Source organism: Crinia signifera, chromosome 1, assembly GCF_055691185.1.
Source record: "Crinia signifera chromosome 1, ASM5569118v1, whole genome shotgun sequence".
Taxonomy (NCBI): domain Eukaryota; kingdom Metazoa; phylum Chordata; class Amphibia; order Anura; family Myobatrachidae; genus Crinia; species Crinia signifera.
In genome coordinates this window covers 471,474,741-471,492,586 of record NC_139217.1, presented here as the reverse complement: position 1 = coordinate 471,492,586, position 17,846 = coordinate 471,474,741, and the positions used below count along the sequence as shown (strand labels likewise).

General features: G+C 53.5%; 1 protein-coding gene across 6 annotated transcripts in view; it reads left to right on the top strand.

The window, feature by feature from the left end:
* Nucleotides 1–17,846, top strand: part of UNC13B (unc-13 homolog B) — a 314,963-nt gene that overhangs the window by 148,312 nt on the left and 148,805 nt on the right. The window contains exon 1 of one of the 6 annotated variants that reach the window (XR_014453376.1): nt 6,228–6,939. The exons of 4 other annotated variants lie outside the window; for them this stretch is intronic. The gene's annotated coding sequence lies outside the window, so the exon portion shown is untranslated. Of the gene's footprint in view, nt 1–6,227; nt 6,940–17,846 lie in introns of those variants that run through there. One more of the 6 variants, XM_083155405.1, reaches the window with a different exon arrangement.

Here is a 17,846-nt window from a genome sequence, read left to right as displayed (position 1 = left end):
CCTGCTGATACGTGTCTGGGTCACTGGGCGCACTGATCACATGACCAGCGGAGTCTCCCTGCTGATACGTGTCTGGGTCACTGGGAATACTGATCACATGACCAGCGCAGTCTCCCTGCTGATACGTGTCTGGGTCACTGGGATCACATAACCAGCGCAGTGTCCCTGCTGATACATGTCTGGGTCACTGGGATCACATGACCAGCGCAGTCTCCCTGCTGATACGTGTCTGGGTCACTGGGATCACATAACCAGCGCAGTGTCCCTGCTGATACGTGTCTGGGTCACTGGGAGTGCTGATCACATGACCAGCGCAGTCTCCCTGCTGATACGTGTCTGGGTCACTGGGAGTGCTGATCACATGACTGGCGCAGTCTCCCTGCTGATACGTGTCTGGGTCACTTGGATCACATGACCAGCGCAGTGTCCCTGCTGATACGTGTCTGGGTCACTGGGAGTGCTGATCACATGACTGGCGCAGTCTCCCTGCTGATACGTGTCTGGGTCACTGGGCGCACTGATCACATGACCAGCGCAGTCTCCCTGCTGATACGTGTCTGGGTCACTGGGCGGCACACAGTAATGTATTATTGGCCCAGTGCAGCTTCCTTCTGCCTCAGAGATGCCTATTCCAGTTATATTGCATATTTACTTGTGATCTTTGTGCTAATAAGTGCAGTGCAGCGATGCTAATTGCCTTTGTCTGAGGGATGAAGTGTCATTTGCCTGCAGTTCTGTAAGAAGCATCTGATATAAGTGAAGTCCCGCACCGCACGATGTTGCAGAATGTTGAAGCCGCCTGATCTGCGCGCCTCTAACCATTGTGCTCAGTGCCGCCCGGGGACAAGTCTGTGACCTTCATTGATTCCGCATCATAGCGCGCTCTTCCTCACACTTACTGCTAATGTGTAACGCCATTGGATTTTCAGAGAGTAAAGCTTATTGGCCGATTTTAAGGCATGGAATCCATGTGGTTCCGAGAATGTACTTGCATTTGGATTTTGAAAATGTTGACATAAAGGAGCGCCAAGACGTCACAGTGTTCTTCAGCAGTGTTATAGGAGTCACCTGTCCTGCTCTGTGCTGCAGGGGCCCCCGCTCTTTCCATTATATACTGTATCTCTGTATGTGGCTTCCTGCTGCCCCCATTCCTCTCCTGTCACTGCCCCTGTCACATTCAGCCCTGTCCTCACTGACATATCACACATCTCCTGATATACTCTGTGCTGCTGGGGACCCTGCTCCTCCCACTATATAACTCTCAGTCTGTGGCTTCCTGCTGCCTCCATTCCCCTCCTCACATCATGTCACTGCCCCTGTCACAAGCAGCCCTATCCTCACTGACACATCACTCATCTCCTGATATACTCTGTGCTGCTGGGGACCCTGCTCCTCCCACTATATAACTCTCAGTCTGTGGCTTCCTGCTGCCTCCATTCCCCTCCTCACATCATGTCACTGCCCCTGTCACATGTAGCCCTGTCCTCACTGACACATCACTCAACTCCTGATATACTCTGTGCTGTTTGGGACCCTGCTCCTCCCACTATATAACTCTCAGTCTGTGGCTTCCTGCTGCCTCCATTCCCCTCCTCACATCATGTCACTGCCCCTGTCACATGCAGCCCTGTCCTCACTGACACATCACACATCTCCTGATATTCTCTGTGCTGCTGAGGACCCTACACCTCCCACTATATAACTATCAGTCTGTGGCTTCCTGCTGCCTCCATTCCCCTCCTCACATCATGTCACTGCCCCTGTCACATGCAGCCCTGTCCTCACTGACACATCACACATCTCCTGATATACTCTGTGCTGCTGGGGACCCTGCTCCTCCCACTATATAACTCTCAGTCTGTGACTTCCTGCTGCCCCCATTCCCCTCCTCACATCATGTCACTGCCCCTGTCACATGCAGCCCTGTCCTCACTGATACATCACTCATCTCCTGATATACTCTGTGCTGTTTGGGACCCTGCTCCTCCCACTATATAACTCTCAGTCTGTGGCTTCCTGCTGCCCCCATTCCCCTCCTCACATCATGTCACTGCCCCTGTCACATGCAGCCCTGTCCTCACTGACACATCTCCTGATATACTCTTTGCTGCTGAGGACCCTGCACCTCCCACTATATAACTCTCAGTCTGTGGCTTCCTGCTGCCTCCATTCCCCTCCTCACATCATGTCACTGCCCCGGTCACATGCAGCCCTGTCCTCACTGACACATGACCCATCTCCTGATATACTCTGTGCTGCTGGGGACCCTGCTCCTCCCACTATGTAACTCTCAGTCTGTGGCTTCCTGCTGCCTCCATTCCCCTCCTCACATCATGTCACTGCCCCTGTCACATGTAGCCCTGTCCTCACTGACACATCACTGATCTCCTGATATACTCTGTGCTGCTGGGGACCCTGCTCCTCCCACTATATAACTCTCAGTCTGTGGCTTCCTGCTGCCTCCATTCCCCTCCTCACATCATGTCACTGCCCCTGTCACATGTAGCCCTGTCCTCACTGACACATCACTCAACTCCTGATATACTCTGTGCTGTTTGGGACCCTGCTCCTCCCACTATATAACTCTCAGTCTGTGGCTTCCTGCTGCCTCCATTCCCCTCCTCACATCATGTCACTGCCCCTGTCACATGCAGCCCTGTCCTCACTGACACATCACACATCTCCTGATATTCTCTGTGCTGCTGAGGACCCTACACCTCCCACTATATAACTATCAGTCTGTGGCTTCCTGCTGCCTCCATTCCCCTCCTCACATCATGTCACTGCCCCTGTCACATGCAGCCCTGTCCTCACTGACACATCACACATCTCCTGATATTCTCTGTGCTGCTGGGGACCCTGCTCCTCCCACTATATAACTCTCAGTCTGTGACTTCCTGCTGCCCCCATTCCCCTCCTCACATCATGTCACTGCCCCTGTCACATGCAGCCCTGTCCTCACTGACACATACCTCATCTCCTGATATACTCTGTGCTGCTGGGGACCCTGCTCCTCCCACTATATAACTCTCAGTCTGTGGCTTCCTGCTGCCCCCATTCACCTCCTCACATCATGTCACTGCCCCTGTCACATGCAGCCCTGTCCTCACTGACACATCACTCATCTCCTGATATACTCTGTGCTGCTGGGGATCATGCTCCTCCCACTATATAACTCTCAGGCTGTGGCTTCCTGCTGCCCCCATTCCCCTCCTCACATCATGTCACTGCCCCTGTCACATGCAGCCCTGTCCTCACTGACACATCACTCATCTCCTTATATACTCTGTGCTGCTGGGGACCCTGCTCCTCCCACTATATAACTCTCAGTCTGTGGCTTCCTGATGCCCCCCTCCTCGCATCATGTTGCTGCCCCTGTCACATGCAGCCCTGTGCTCACTGACACATCACTCATCTCCTGATATACTCTGTGCTGCTGGGAATCCTGCTCCTCCCACTATATAACTCTCAGTCTGTGGCTTCCTGCTGCCTCCATTCCCCTCCTCACATCATGTCACTGTCCCTGTCACATGCAGCCCTGTCCTCACTGACACATCACATATCTCCTGATATACTCTGTGCTGCTGGGGACCCTGCTCCTCCCACTATATAACTCTCAGTCTGTGGCTTCCTGCTGCCCCCATTCCCCTCCTCACATCATGTCACTGCCCCTGTCACATGCAGCCCTGTCCTCACTGACACATCCCTCATCTCCTGATATACTCTGTGCTGCTGGAGGACCCTGCTCCTGTTGTATACTGTATGCAGTGTGTCTGTTATATGCAATATAGAGTGTAAGTTCCAGGAATGATGTGAGTGACTGAAGATTCCTCTGTGCAGCACTGCAGAGTATGTGTGCGATATATACAAGTATCTGGTAATAAATAATTACGGTGTTATAACGTGTACAGTGCTGGTATATACTGGTGTCTGGGAACCTCAGCATTATCCTTATGGTGCCAATCTTTGTCCCAGGGCCCAGCTCTCACTGTGATGCCCCTTCTGTAAGACTGGGGACAGTGTGATAAATGAGAGCACCTAGATCTGTCAGTCACCCAGAGTCGGCTTCTCTGTGTGCAGTGCGTTCTCTCTGTCCATGCAGCGCATCAGTCCGTCTAGTCTCCTGTAAAGCGTTTCCTCGTCGTCGGGTTCTCCAGTCATTAATGTGGCCAAGACCATGGCATACTAGAATGAGTGTTTCCTAATAGTTTCCCTGTATACTATACACCTGGGAGCAGCGCTCTCCTCCCATCTCATATTTTGTGGTATGTGCTTCCTATGCACGGAATTTGCAGACACACGTTCAGCGGTAAAAGAATATGTCGTGAGTACACTGTAGGCTGGGGAAGGCGGTCTATCATTCTCCTGGCACTGTGACACTACTGCCTGTCCTACGAAACTCTGACCACGGTCACTTTCTCATTAATTCCCTGTGTTAGATAGTCAGCTTTTTGCAGCAGGTTCGGATGTGTCGTAGTTTATTGGGTGTGCCAGGACTCCGGGGACCAGGCACCGTTAAGTGAGAAATGTTGCAATCAAGAACACCTATGCTTGTGTCAGTATATCGCTGCCTATTTCCCCATAGATTGTAAGCCTGTAAGCAGGGCCCTCCTGTGACTGTTAAATACCCAGTTTGTTGTATCACTTTCTCCTATTGTATAGCGCAACGGAATCTGCTGCGCTATATAAGACACTGTAACGGAATCTGCTGCGCTATATAAGATGCTGTAACGGAATCTGCTGCGCTATATAAGATGCTGTAACGGAATCTGCTGTGCTATATTAGATGCTGTAACGGAATCTGCTGCACTATATAAGATGCTGTAACGGAATCTGCTGCGCTATATAAGATGCTGTAACGGAATCTGCTGCGCTATATAAGACACTGTAACGGAATCTGCTGCGCTATATAAGATGCTGTAACGGAATCTCCTGCGCTATTTAAGACACTGTAACGGAATCTGCTGCACTATATAAGACGCTGTAACGGAATCTGCCGCGCTATATAAGACGCTGTAACGGAATCTGTTGCGCTATATAAGACGCTGTAACGGAATCTGCTGCGTTATATAAGACACTGTAACGGAACCTGCTGCGCTATATAAGACACTGTAACGGAATCTGTTGCGCTATATAAGACGCTGTAACGGAATCTGCTGCGCTATGTAAGACGCTGTAACGGAACCTGCTGCGCTATATAAGACACTGTAACGGAACCTGCTGCGCTATATAAGACGCTGTAACGGAACCTGCTGCACTATATAAGACGCTGTAACGGAATCTGCTGCGCTATATAAGACACTGTAACGGAATCTGCTGCGCTATCTAAGACACTGTAACGGAATCTGCTGCGCTATATAAGACACTGTAACGGAATCTGCTGCGCTATATAAGACACTGTAACGGAATCTGCTGCGCTATATAAGACACTGTAACGGAATCTGCTGTGCTATATAAGACACTGTAACGGAATCCCCTGCGCTATATAAGACACTGTAACGGAATCTGCTGCGCTATATAAGACGCTGTAACGGAATCTGCTGCGCTATATAAGACACTGTAACGGAATCTGCTGCACTATATAAGACACTGTAACGGAATCTGCTGCGCTATATAAGATTTACTTGAATTAGATTGGGTCTATATGCGATTCTTAGCGGCAGTTATGTGGTAACGGGCAGGACTTGCTTCTGTTTGTACACATTTTATGAATGGCAGCCACCAGCACTGGTTTTGCTCATAAATAATTAACCATTAATAATTTGAGTTAGTCCTGGACCACCAACCCAGGGCACCCCTGCATGTGTCCTGAGGCACCCCAGGGAGCCACGGCGCACAGTTTGGGAAGCACTGCACTATACAGATCTATCTTTTTCAGTTTTATATTGTGTTATGTGTTATATTCCCCTGGATGGCATTCTTCCCTTCCACCACACGTGGGCGCTGTTCATGTTGCATGTTGTGCGAGATTAGTGGATGCTCCTATATTAGTAGTGCCGATATCCAAGTATGTTACCTTGCCGATATCCCTACACCTGCAGTATCACCATCGCTGTATGTTCTCTGCCTTCCATAAGACACTTCTATTTCTTGTCAGAAATTCAGAAGCGCATCTGCCGGTGTTAGCACAGGTTATAAAGCTCCGGTGGTGAAGTGGTTAAACAGTCTGACATGGGGGGGTGGGGGGATGCTGTATAGGATTCTACAGACACCGCGGTGGCTGACAGCTCTGGTGGGAGTGGGTGGAAAGCTGCAGTGGGCATTGATACTGCCATCAGACCTTCGTTAATATTACCATGCAGACTAATTTGTGATAAGCGCACGGACGGGTTTTGCAGACTGCAGCCGTCTTCCGCCCCCCTGCCCAGGACTCGTCGCTCTGTTCCAGCTCCATCCTCATTCCTGCTTCCCCGGGAGCCCTGGTTGGGAGTGAGTTTCACGCACAGTTGTGTGGAGTGGCTGTGCGTGGTTATTTCTGTGTACATGTGTGACACGCAGAGGAGGGGGGGTCGCCTTCTTGTATAAGTAGGACTGGAGGCAGGAGGCAGCTGGAGAGGAGGAGCGCACTCTCGCAAGGAGCAGAGGTTTTCTTGCGCTCGATGCTCAGCGTTTCCTCCGCCTGATTGGTCTTCGCCACTCTGCGAGTTCTCCCAGCACCCTTCGAACACTTACTGGATTACTGGAAGTTCTGCGGATCGCACATGGTGTTACTGGTCCGTCTCTGCTGAGCCCCGGGAGAGCGACGTGGGGCAAAGCTGTCTCCTCCGGGTCCTCCCGATTGGCACAGTGGTCTCTGTGCCCCTCCCGCATGGGTCAGGGGTGCTGCACCCAGGCTGTCGCCAGCCCCGGACTTTGTGAAGCAGTGAAAGTTTTATTCTCCCCCTGGGTGGGCTCTGACTACGGTCTGGGTTGTTTGGTGTAGTGGGTAAGGACCACAAGGTAAGTGTTCAGGGTGTGGTGGGGGTGCCAGGATGTGATGGAATCCGCTGGCCGGGGTGCCACCTGTGGAATGGTGATGCAGAGATGTGGGGTGGTCGCATTAGCCCTGACGCATGTAATATGTAATTGGTGAGTTCTATCCCGTGTTTGCTGGGCATGTGAGTTCTGGAAGACTGAGGGCAGATAGTAGTGCGCCAGCTGCTGCCAGGCATTTATTGCTCTCTGCTATTAATTCACATTGTTACTTAGATGGGTACAGCTCTTTGATTGTCAGCTCCCGTGACCAGTGCTTCCCATAAGCAGCTACTCAGTGATTTCCTGTTATAATGACTCAATAATGCCATTATTATTCTGACAGCTAGACCAGGTCCTTCATTCTGCACCCCAGGGGGTAATAGACTCCTCTCCAGCCTCTTCTGTTCAGTCACCTAACCCCCTCTCTGATGTACTTTATACCGTTACCCCCAGACCAACCACACCTGTCCCCCACCTCTGTGGGTGGGCGAGTCTGATAACTAACCATTACACTGTCAGAGGGTCACATTGTACTGGCCTTGTGTTCCTTCATCGTGCTCTATATAGAACGCTATAGGAATCCTGTATCTATGGCTGTAGTAGATGTACAAGTCTAAACATTTGGCAGATAGCTGTAGTGCCTGTAGTTGTAGTGTCCTGACTCTGCCGTAGCCCAGCATCTCAGTGTTCGTATAAGCTGCAGGTATCGTTACCCTGAGACGTCCAGTCTGACAATAGCTGGTTGCTGTGTTCTAGAATCGTCTGCCTTGCTCGCGGCCCCTGGTGTCGCTCTGCTCTCCCGTACTACACACCTGCGGCCACCTCCATCTCCTCTGCCTTGCTCACGGCCCCTGGTGTCACTCTGCTCTCCCGTACTACACACCTGCGGCCACCTCCGTCTCCTCTGCCTCGCTCACAGCACCTGGTGTCACTCTGCTGTCCTGTACTACACACCTGCGGCCACCTCCGTCTCCTCTGCCATGCTCGCAGCCCCTGGTGTCGCTCTGCTCTCCCGTACTACACACCTGCGGCCACCTCCGTCTCCTCTGCCTTGCTCACAGCATCTGGTGTCACTCTGCTCTCCTGTACTACACACCTGCAGCCACCTCCGTCTCCTCTGCCTCACTCGCGGCACCTGGTGTCGCTCTGCTCTCCTGTACTACACACCTGCGGCCACCTCCGTCTCCTCTGCCTCGCTCGTGGCCCCTGGTGTCGCTCTGCTCTCCCGTACTACACACCTGCAGCCACCTCCGTCTCCTCTGCCTCGCTCGTGGCCCCTGGTATTGCTCTGCTCTCCCGTACTACACACCTGCGGCCACCTCCGTCTCCTCTGCCTCGCTCGCGGCCCCTGGTGTTGCTCTGCTCTCCCGTACTACACACCTGCGGCCACATCCGTCTCCTCTGCCTCGCTCGCGGCCCCTGGTGTCGCTCTGCTCTCCCGTACTACACACTTGCGACCACCTCCGTCTCCTCTACCTCGCTCGCAGCCCCTGGTGTCGCTCTGCTCTCCCGTACTACACACCTGCGGCCACATCCGTCTCCTCTGCCTCGCTCACGGCCCCTGGTGTCGCTCTGCTCTCCTGTACTACACACCTGCGGCCACCTCCGTCTCCTCTGCCTCGCTCACAGCACCTGGTGTCGCTCTGCTCTCCCGTACTACACACCTGCGACCACCTCCGTCTCCTCTGCCTCGCTCGCGGCCCCAGGTGCAGCTCTGCTCTCCCGTACTACACACCTGCGGCCACCTCCGTCTCCTCTGCCTCGCTCCCAGCCTCTGGTGTCGCTCTGCTCTCCCGTACTACACACCTGCGGCCACCTCCGTCTCCTCTGCCTCGCTCCCAGCCTCAGGTGTCGCTCTGCTCTCCCGTATTACACACCTGCGGCCACCTCCGTCTCCTCTGCCTCGCTCACAGCCCCAGGTGCAGCTCTGCTCTCCCGTACTACACACCTGCGGCCACCTCCGTCTCCTCTGCCTCGCTCCCAGCCTCTGGTGTCGCTCTGCTCTCCCGTACTACACACCTGCGGCCACCTCCGTCTCCTCTGCCTCGCTCCCAGCCTCAGGTGTCGCTCTGCTCTCCCGTATTACACACCTGCGGCCACCTCCGTCTCCTCTGCCTCGCTCACAGCCCCTGGTGCAGCTCTGCTCTCCCGTACTACACACCTGCGGCCACCTCCGTCTCCTCTGCCTCGCTCCCAGCCTCTGGTGTCGCTCTGCTCTCCCGTACTACACACCTGCGGCCACCTCCGTCTCCTCTGCCTCGCTCCCAGCCTCAGGTGTCGCTCTGCTCTCCCGTATTACACACCTGCGGCCACCTCCGTCTCCTCTGCCTCGCTCACAGCCCCTGGTGTCGCTCTGCTCTCCCGTACTACACACCTGCGGCCACCTCCGTCTCCTCTGCCTCGCTCCCAGCCTTTGGTGTCGCTCTGCTCTCCCGTACTACACACCTCCGGCCACCTCCGTCTCCTCTGCCTCGCTCGCGGCCCCAGGTGTCGCTCTGCTCTCCCGTACTACACACCTGCGGCCACCTCCGTCTCCTCTGCCTCGCTCGCGGCCCCTGGTGTTGCTCTGCTCTCACGTACTACACACCTGCGGCCACCTCCGTCTCCTCTGCCTCGCTCGTGGCCCCTGGTATTGCTCTGCTCTCCCGTACTACACACCTGCGGCCACCTCCGTCTCCTCTGCCTCGCTCGCGGCCCCTGGTGTTGCTCTGCTCTCCCGTACTACACACCTGCGGCCACATCCGTCTCCTCTGCCTCGCTCGCGGCCCCTGGTGTTGCTCTGCTCTCCCGTACTACACACCTGCAACCACCTCCGTCTCCTCTGCCTCGCTCGTGGCCCCTGGTGTCGCTCTGCTCTCCCGTACTACACACCTGCAGCCACCTCCGTCTCCTCTGCCTCGCTCACAGCACCTGGTGTCACTCTGCTCTCCTGTACTACACACCTGCGACCACCTCCGTCTCCTCTGCCTCGCTCACAGCACCTGGTGTCGCTCTGCTCTCCTGTACTACACACCTGCGGCCACCTCCGTCTCCTCTGCCTCGCTCGCAGCCCCTGGTGTTGCTCTGCTCTCCTGTACTACACACCTGCGGCCACCTCCGTCTCCTCTGCCTCGCTCCCAGCCTCAGGTGTCGCTCTGCTCTCCCGTATTACACACCTGCGGCCACCTCCGTCTCCTCTGCCTCGCTCACAGCCCCTGGTGTCGCTCTGCTCTCCCGTACTACACACCTGCGGCCACCTCCGTCTCCTCTGCCTCGCTCCCAGCCTTTGGTGTCGCTCTGCTCTCCCGTACTACACACCTCCGGCCACCTCCGTCTCCTCTGCCTCGCTCGCGGCCCCAGGTGTCGCTCTGCTCTCCCGTACTACACACCTGCGGCCACCTCCGTCTCCTCTGCCTCGCTCGCGGCCCCTGGTGTTGCTCTGCTCTCCCGTACTACACACCTGCAACCACCTCCGTCTCCTCTGCCTCGCTCGTGGCCCCTGGTGTCGCTCTGCTCTCCCGTACTACACACCTGCAGCCACCTCCGTCTCCTCTGCCTCGCTCACAGCACCTGGTGTCACTCTGCTCTCCTGTACTACACACCTGCGACCACCTCCGTCTCCTCTGCCTCGCTCACAGCACCTGGTGTCGCTCTGCTCTCCTGTACTACACACCTGCGGCCACCTCCGTCTCCTCTGCCTCGCTCGCAGCCCCTGGTGTTGCTCTGCTCTCCTGTACTACACACCTGCGGCCACCTCCGTCTCCTCTGCCTCGCTCGCAGCCCCTGGTGTCGCTCTGCTCTCCCGTACTACACACCTCCGGCCACCTCCGTCTCCTCTGCCTCGCTCGCGGCCCCTGGTGTTGCTCTGCTCTCCCGTACTACACACCTGCGGCCACCTCCGTCTCCTCTGCCTCGCTCGTGGCCCCTGGTATTGCTCTGCTCTCCCATACTACACACCTGCGGCCACCTCCGTCTCCTCTGCCTCGCTCGCGGCCCCTGGTGTTGCTCTGCTCTCCCGTACTACACACCTGCGGCCACATCCGTCTCCTCTGCCTCGCTCGCGGCCCCTGGTGTCGCTCTGCTCTCCCGTACTACACACTTGCGACCACCTCCATCTCCTCTACCTCGCTCGCAGCCCCTGGTGTCGCTCTGCTCTCCCGTACTACACACCTGCGGCCACATCCGTCTCCTCTGCCTCGCTCGCGGCCCCTGGTGTCGCTCTGCTCTCCCGTACTACACACCTGCAACCACCTCCGTCTCCTCTGCCTCGCTCACAGCCCCTGGTGTCGCTTTGCTCTCCTGTACTACACACCTGCGGCCACCTCCGTCTCCTCTGCCTCGCTCACAGCCCCTGGTGTCGCTCTGCTCTCCCGTACTACACACCTGCGGCCACCTCCGTCTCCTCTGCCTCGCTCCCAGCCTTTGGTGTCGCTCTGCTCTCCCGTACTACACACCTGCGGCCACCTCCGTCTCCTCTGCCTCGCTCCCAGCCTCTGGTGTCGCTCTGCTCTCCCGTACTACACACCTGCGGCCACCTCCGTCTCCTCTGCCTCGCTCCCAGCCCTTGGTGTCGCTCTGCTCTCCCGTACTACACACCTGCGGCCACCTCCGTCTCTGCCTCGCTCACAGCACCTGGTGTCGCTCTGCTTTCTCGTACTACACATCTGCGGCCACCTCAGTCTCCTCTGCCTCGCTCGCAGCGCCTGGTGCCGCTCTGCTCTCCCGTACTACACACCTGCGGCCACCTCCGCCTCCTCTGCCTCGCTCGCGGCCCCTGGTGTCGCTCTGCTCTCCCGTACTACACACCTGCGACCACCTCCGTCTCCTCTGCCTCGCTCGCAGCCCCTGGTGTCGCTCTGCTCTCCCGTACTACACACCTGCGACCACCTCCCTCTCCTCTGCCTCGCTCGCGGCCCCTGGTGTCGCTCTGCTCTCCCGTACTACACACCTGCGACCACCTCCCTCTCCTCTGCCTCGCTCGCGGTCCCAGGTGTCGCTCTGCTCTACCGTACTACACACCTGCGGCCACCTCCGTCTCCTCTGCCTCGCTCGCAGGTTCAGTATATATCTGAGCCAGGACACGCCCCTCGTACACATGCTGGACAGCTGCAGTATAGATCTGAGCTAGGACATGCCCCTCCTACAGACGCTGGTCAGCTGCAGTAAAGATCTGAACTGGTTCTCGCCCCTCTCACCCACTCTGGGCAGCTGAAATATAGATCTGAGCTAGGGCACACCCCCATACACACACACACACACGTCAGCTGCAGTATAGATCTGAGCTAGTACATCCCCCCCCCCCCATTCACACACACTGGACAGCTGCAGTATAGATCTGAGCTAGTACATCCCCCCCTCCCCCCCATTCACACACACTGGACAGCTGCAGTATAGATCTGAGCTAGTACATCCCCCCCCCCCCCCCATTCACACACACTGGACAGCTGCAGTATAGATCTGAGCTAGGGCACACTACCCATACACACACTGGACAGCTGTAGTATGGGTCTGAGCTAGTACATTCCCCCCCCCCCCCATTCACACACACACTGGACAGCTGCAGTATAGATCTGAGCTAGGGCACGCTACCCATACACACACTGGACAGCTGCAGTATAGATCTGAGCTAGTACACCCCCCCCATTCACACACACACTGGACATCTGCAGTATAGATCTGAGCTAGGGCACACTACCCATACACACACTGGACAACTGCAGTATAGATCTGAGCTAGTACATCCCCCCCCCCCCCCCATCATTCACACACACTGGACAGCTGCAGTATAGATCTGAGCTAGTACATCCCCCCCCCCATTCACACACACACTGGACAGCTGCAGTATAGATCTGAGCTAGGGCACACTACCCACACACACACTGGACAGCTGTAGTATAGGTCTGAGCTAGTACACACACCCCATTTACACACACTGGACAGCTGTAGTATAGGTCTGAGCTAGGTCACGCCCCCCATACACACATTGGACAGCTGCAGTATAGATCTGAGCTAGGGCACGCCCCCCATACACACACTGGACAGCTGCAGTATAGATCTGAGCTAGTACACACACCCCATTTACACACACTGGACAGCTGTAGTATAGGTGTGAGCTAGGTCACGCCCCCCATACACACATTGGACAGCTGCAGTATAGATCTGAGCTAGGACACACACCCCTTACACATGTTGATATAGAGCTTCAGTATAGATCTGAGCGAGGACACGCCCCCACACACATGCTGGACAGGTGCTGTATAGATCTGAGCTAGGATACACCCCCCATACACATGATGGACAGCTGCAGTATAGTGCTGAGCTAGGACACCCCCCCCCCCCCCCCCCCCCCCCCATACACACGCTGGACAGTTATGTTCACATTCGGGGACCTGTTCCTATGTACTGCACGGTATTGTACTATACAGCGGGGTTATAGGGAGGCTGTTTGCAGGTAGGTTCTGATACTGCTGTAGGTCCCAGAAGAGGGCACTCTGGCAGGAGCCCCAGCAGTCTATCACTCTGTACCTGGAACAGGCGTGTCCTCCTGCTCGTATAACAGAAGTGAGGAGACCGCTCCCGATCCCCCGGTAATGCTCTTTTCCTGTGGCTGACATCGCAGCTTACACAACAGCTGGGATTCACGTTATGTACAAATGATTAAACTCATCAGCTTAAACCCTCGCTCTGCTGCTGCTGCCGGGCACCGATGTCTCTTCTCACATGTAGCACAGGGGATGGGGGGTGAGTGTCACAGAGCGCCCGTCAGACGTGCAGACATGGCGTTCTCCGCCAAGGACCTGGATACTGTGGGCACCCATTCTCCCAGGGGTAATAGTCAGACCCTAGTGATGAGGACTGTTGCTCCTGGTGACTCTCTGTATGTTAGTTGCCCTTGGTGATACCGGCCCCTGGCACAGCATTGTATATATGAACAGATACTGTAGCTGCCTGCAACTTTTTTTGAACGCTGGACATATGATTGACAGGAAGCCGGCGTCTAGGGTTGGTAACCGGACGTTTAGTGGGAGTGCAAAAAAAACCCGCAGGCGTTCTAGGAAAATACTGGGAGTGTCCGGGAAACCGCAGGCGCGCTTGAGCGTTTTACGGGAATTTGCGCCGCGCGATCATGTTTGAATCTGCTACTGAAATAACCCGATAGTTGCCTCTATTGGCCTCCTCGTTAGGCTAAGCTCGTTAGCGATCCTCAGTATTAAGGCGACGCGAGAACCTGACAGGCTGCCCGGGAAGTAGCGGGAAGCAGATCTCCCTCGTACATGCAGGAATGCAGCAGGATTTTGTTTTGACTAATTGATACAAAAAATAAGGAAGAACGTGAAGTCGTCTAGTAGAACGCAGCAGCCGCGGCGGCACAGCGGCAATTTGCCAGCATTAATCTCCTTCATGGGAGACTGTAAATATTTCCCTCTGCGAGGATTCCGTGTCAGCATTGTGTGCGTGCTCGGGCTGGAGATGCCGGCGCTTCTAGCAGCGTGTGTGAAATGTTTTCATCACTTCTCAGATTGGATAATTCAGTCTCTGGCACATACGTGTCTGACATATAAACTGACAACGTAAACGGTCCCATTAGTCTTCTGTATGCGATTACTTCAGCATCTCTAATGTATTCTGTTCCTGGAAGAGGAGATTAACCTGCACCTGCCATTCTGACTGCTGTCCGTATAGAACAGGGTATAATGCATGCATCTAGGGTGGCGGTGTACAAGTGGCACGACTAGCGCTGGAAAATCCACTCGTAACAGTGCATGTTCTATAGATTGTAAGCGTGAGAGCAGGGCCCTCCTACCTCTCTGTCAGCTGGTTTCTACCCCGTTTGTTTTATTACTGTTGTTTCCCATTTTTAAGCGGAATCTGCTTCGTTATGTAATACACTGTAACGGAATCTGCTGTACTATAGAAGACACTGTAACGTTATCTGCTGCGCTATATAAGACGCTGTAACGGAATCTGCTGCACTATATAAGACACTGTAACGGAATCTGCTGCGCTATATAAGACACTGTAATGGAATCTGCTGCGCTATATAAGACGCTGTAACGGAATCTGCTGCGCTATATAAGACACTGTAACGGAATCTGCGCTATATAAGACACTGTAACGGGATCTGCTGCGCTATATAAGACGCTGTAACGGAATCTGCTGCACTATATAAGACACTGTAACGGAATCTGCTGCGCTATATAAGACACTGTAATGGAATCTGCTGCGCTATATAAGACGCTCTAACGGAATCTGCTGCGCTATATAAGACACTGTAACGGAATCTGCGCTATATAAGACACTGTAACGGAATCTGCTGCGCTATATAAGACACTGTAACGCAATCTGCTGCGCTATATAAGACACTGTAATGGAATCTGCTGCGCTATATAAGACGCTGTAACGGAATCTGCTGCGCTATATAAGACGCTGTAACGGAATCTGCTGCGCTATATAAGACACTGTAACGGAAACTGCTGCACTATATAAGACACTGTAACGGAATCTGCTGCGCTATATAAGACACTGTAACGGAATCTGCTGTACTATATAAGACACTTTAACGGAATCTGCTGCGCTATATAAGACACTGTAATGGAATCTGCTGCGCTATATAAGACGCTGTAACGGAATCTGCTGCGCTATATAAGACGCTGTAACGGAATCTGCTGCGCTATATAAGACACTGTAACGGAATCTGCTGCGCTATATAAGACACTGTAACGGAATCTGCTGCGCTATATAAGACGCTGTAATGGAATCTGCTGCGCTATATAAGACGCTGTAACAGAATCTGCTGCACTATATAAGACGCTGTAACGGAATCTGCTGCACTATATAAGACGCTGTAACGGAATCTGCTGCGCTATATAAGACACTGTAACGGAATCTGCTGCGCTATATAAGACACTGTAACGGAATCTGCTGCGCTATATAAGACACTGTAACGGAATCTGCTACGCTATATAAGACGCTGTAATGGAATCTGCTGTGCTATATAAGACGCTGTAACGGAATCTGCTGCGCTATATAAGACGCTGTAACGGAATCTGCTGCGCTATATAAGACGCTGTAACGGAATCTGCTGCGCTATATAAGACGCTGTAACGGAATCTGCTGCGCTATATAAGACGCTGTAACGGAAACTGCTGCGCTATATAAGACGCTGTAACGGAATCTGCTGCGCTATATAAGACGCTGTAACGGAAACTGCTGCGCTATATAAGACACTGTAACGGAATCTGCTGCGCTATATAAGACACTGTAACGGAATCTGCTGCGCTATATAAGACGCTGTAATGGAATCTGCTGCGCTATATAAGACGCTGTAACAGAATCTGCTGCACTATATAAGACGCTGTAACGGAATCTGCTGCACTATATAAGACGCTGTAACGGAATCTGCTGCGCTATATAAGACACTGTAACGGAATCTGCTGCGCTATATAAGACACTGTAACGGAATCTGCTGCGCTATATAAGACACTGTAACGGAATCTGCTACGCTATATAAGACGCTGTAATGGAATCTGCTGTGCTATATAAGACGCTGTAACGGAATCTGCTGCGCTATATAAGACGCTGTAACGGAATCTGCTGCGCTATATAAGACGCTGTAACGGAATCTGCTGCGCTATATAAGACGCTGTAACGGAATCTGCTGCGCTATATAAGACGCTGTAACGGAAACTGCTGCGCTATATAAGACGCTGTAACGGAGTCTGCTGCGCTATATAAGACGCTGTAACGGAAACTGCTGCGCTATATAAGACACTGTAACGGAAACTGCTGCGCTATATAAGACACTGTAACGGAATCTGCTGCGCTATATAAGACGCTGTAACGGAAACTGCTGCGCTATATAAGACGCTGTAACGGAATCTGCTGCGCTATATAAGACACTGTAACGGAATCTGCTGCGCTATATAGGACACTGTAACGCAATCTGCTGCGCTATATAAGACACTGTAACGGAATCTGCTGCGCTATATAAGACACTGTAACGGAATCTGCTGCGCTATATAAGATGCTGTAACGGAAACTGCTGCGCTATATAAGACGCTGTAACGGAATCTGCTGCGCTATATAAGACGCTGTAACGGAAACTGCTGCGCTATATAAGACACTGTAACGGAAACTGCTGCGCTATATAAGACACTGTAACGGAATCTGCTGCTATACTCCCAGAGGGCCTGATTCTCTGGCCGATGCATCCTGCGGGTTTCTGAAAACTGCGCATGCATGGAGGAACACAATTGCAGACTGCTCAAATATTTAGCACCAGCTGCATCTATATGTGTGTAGAGAGTGCGCCTGGGATCTACAAAGGAAATGCTGAAAACATGCACTGTTTGGGTTCCCTGAGGAATTTATGACGAGCGCTGACTTCAGCAAACGTACTTGTAGTTAATGGAATATTTTTCCGTATTTTCATTTGCTAATACAGAACGTTGGTAAATGGATAAATTGCCGCCACGACCGGAGAGATATCGCGCGTTCCCGGATTGTTTCCTGTAGAGTTATATGAGGTCTCAGTCTTCCGAAGTCACAGCACAGCAAACCTGGGAGGATAGAGAATAAGGGGTGTATGTATGAAGCCTTGGATAGAGATAAAGTACCAGCCAGTCAGCCCCTAACTGCCACATTATAGTCCGTGTTTGAAAAATGCCGGTTATGGGCTGACTTGTTGGCAAACACCCCCCCCAATCCATTTTATTGCTCCTGCTCCCCAAGGCTTAGTACATAGACTCCTATATTATAGTGGTCCCCAAATGCTGTCCTCAAATCAACCCAACAGTACGGCTTTTAAGGATATCCATGCTTAGGCACAGGTGACTTAATTACCACGTCAGTTAGTTTGATTATCCATCTGTGCACAAACAGGGATATCCCAAAAACCTAGAATGATGGAGCGC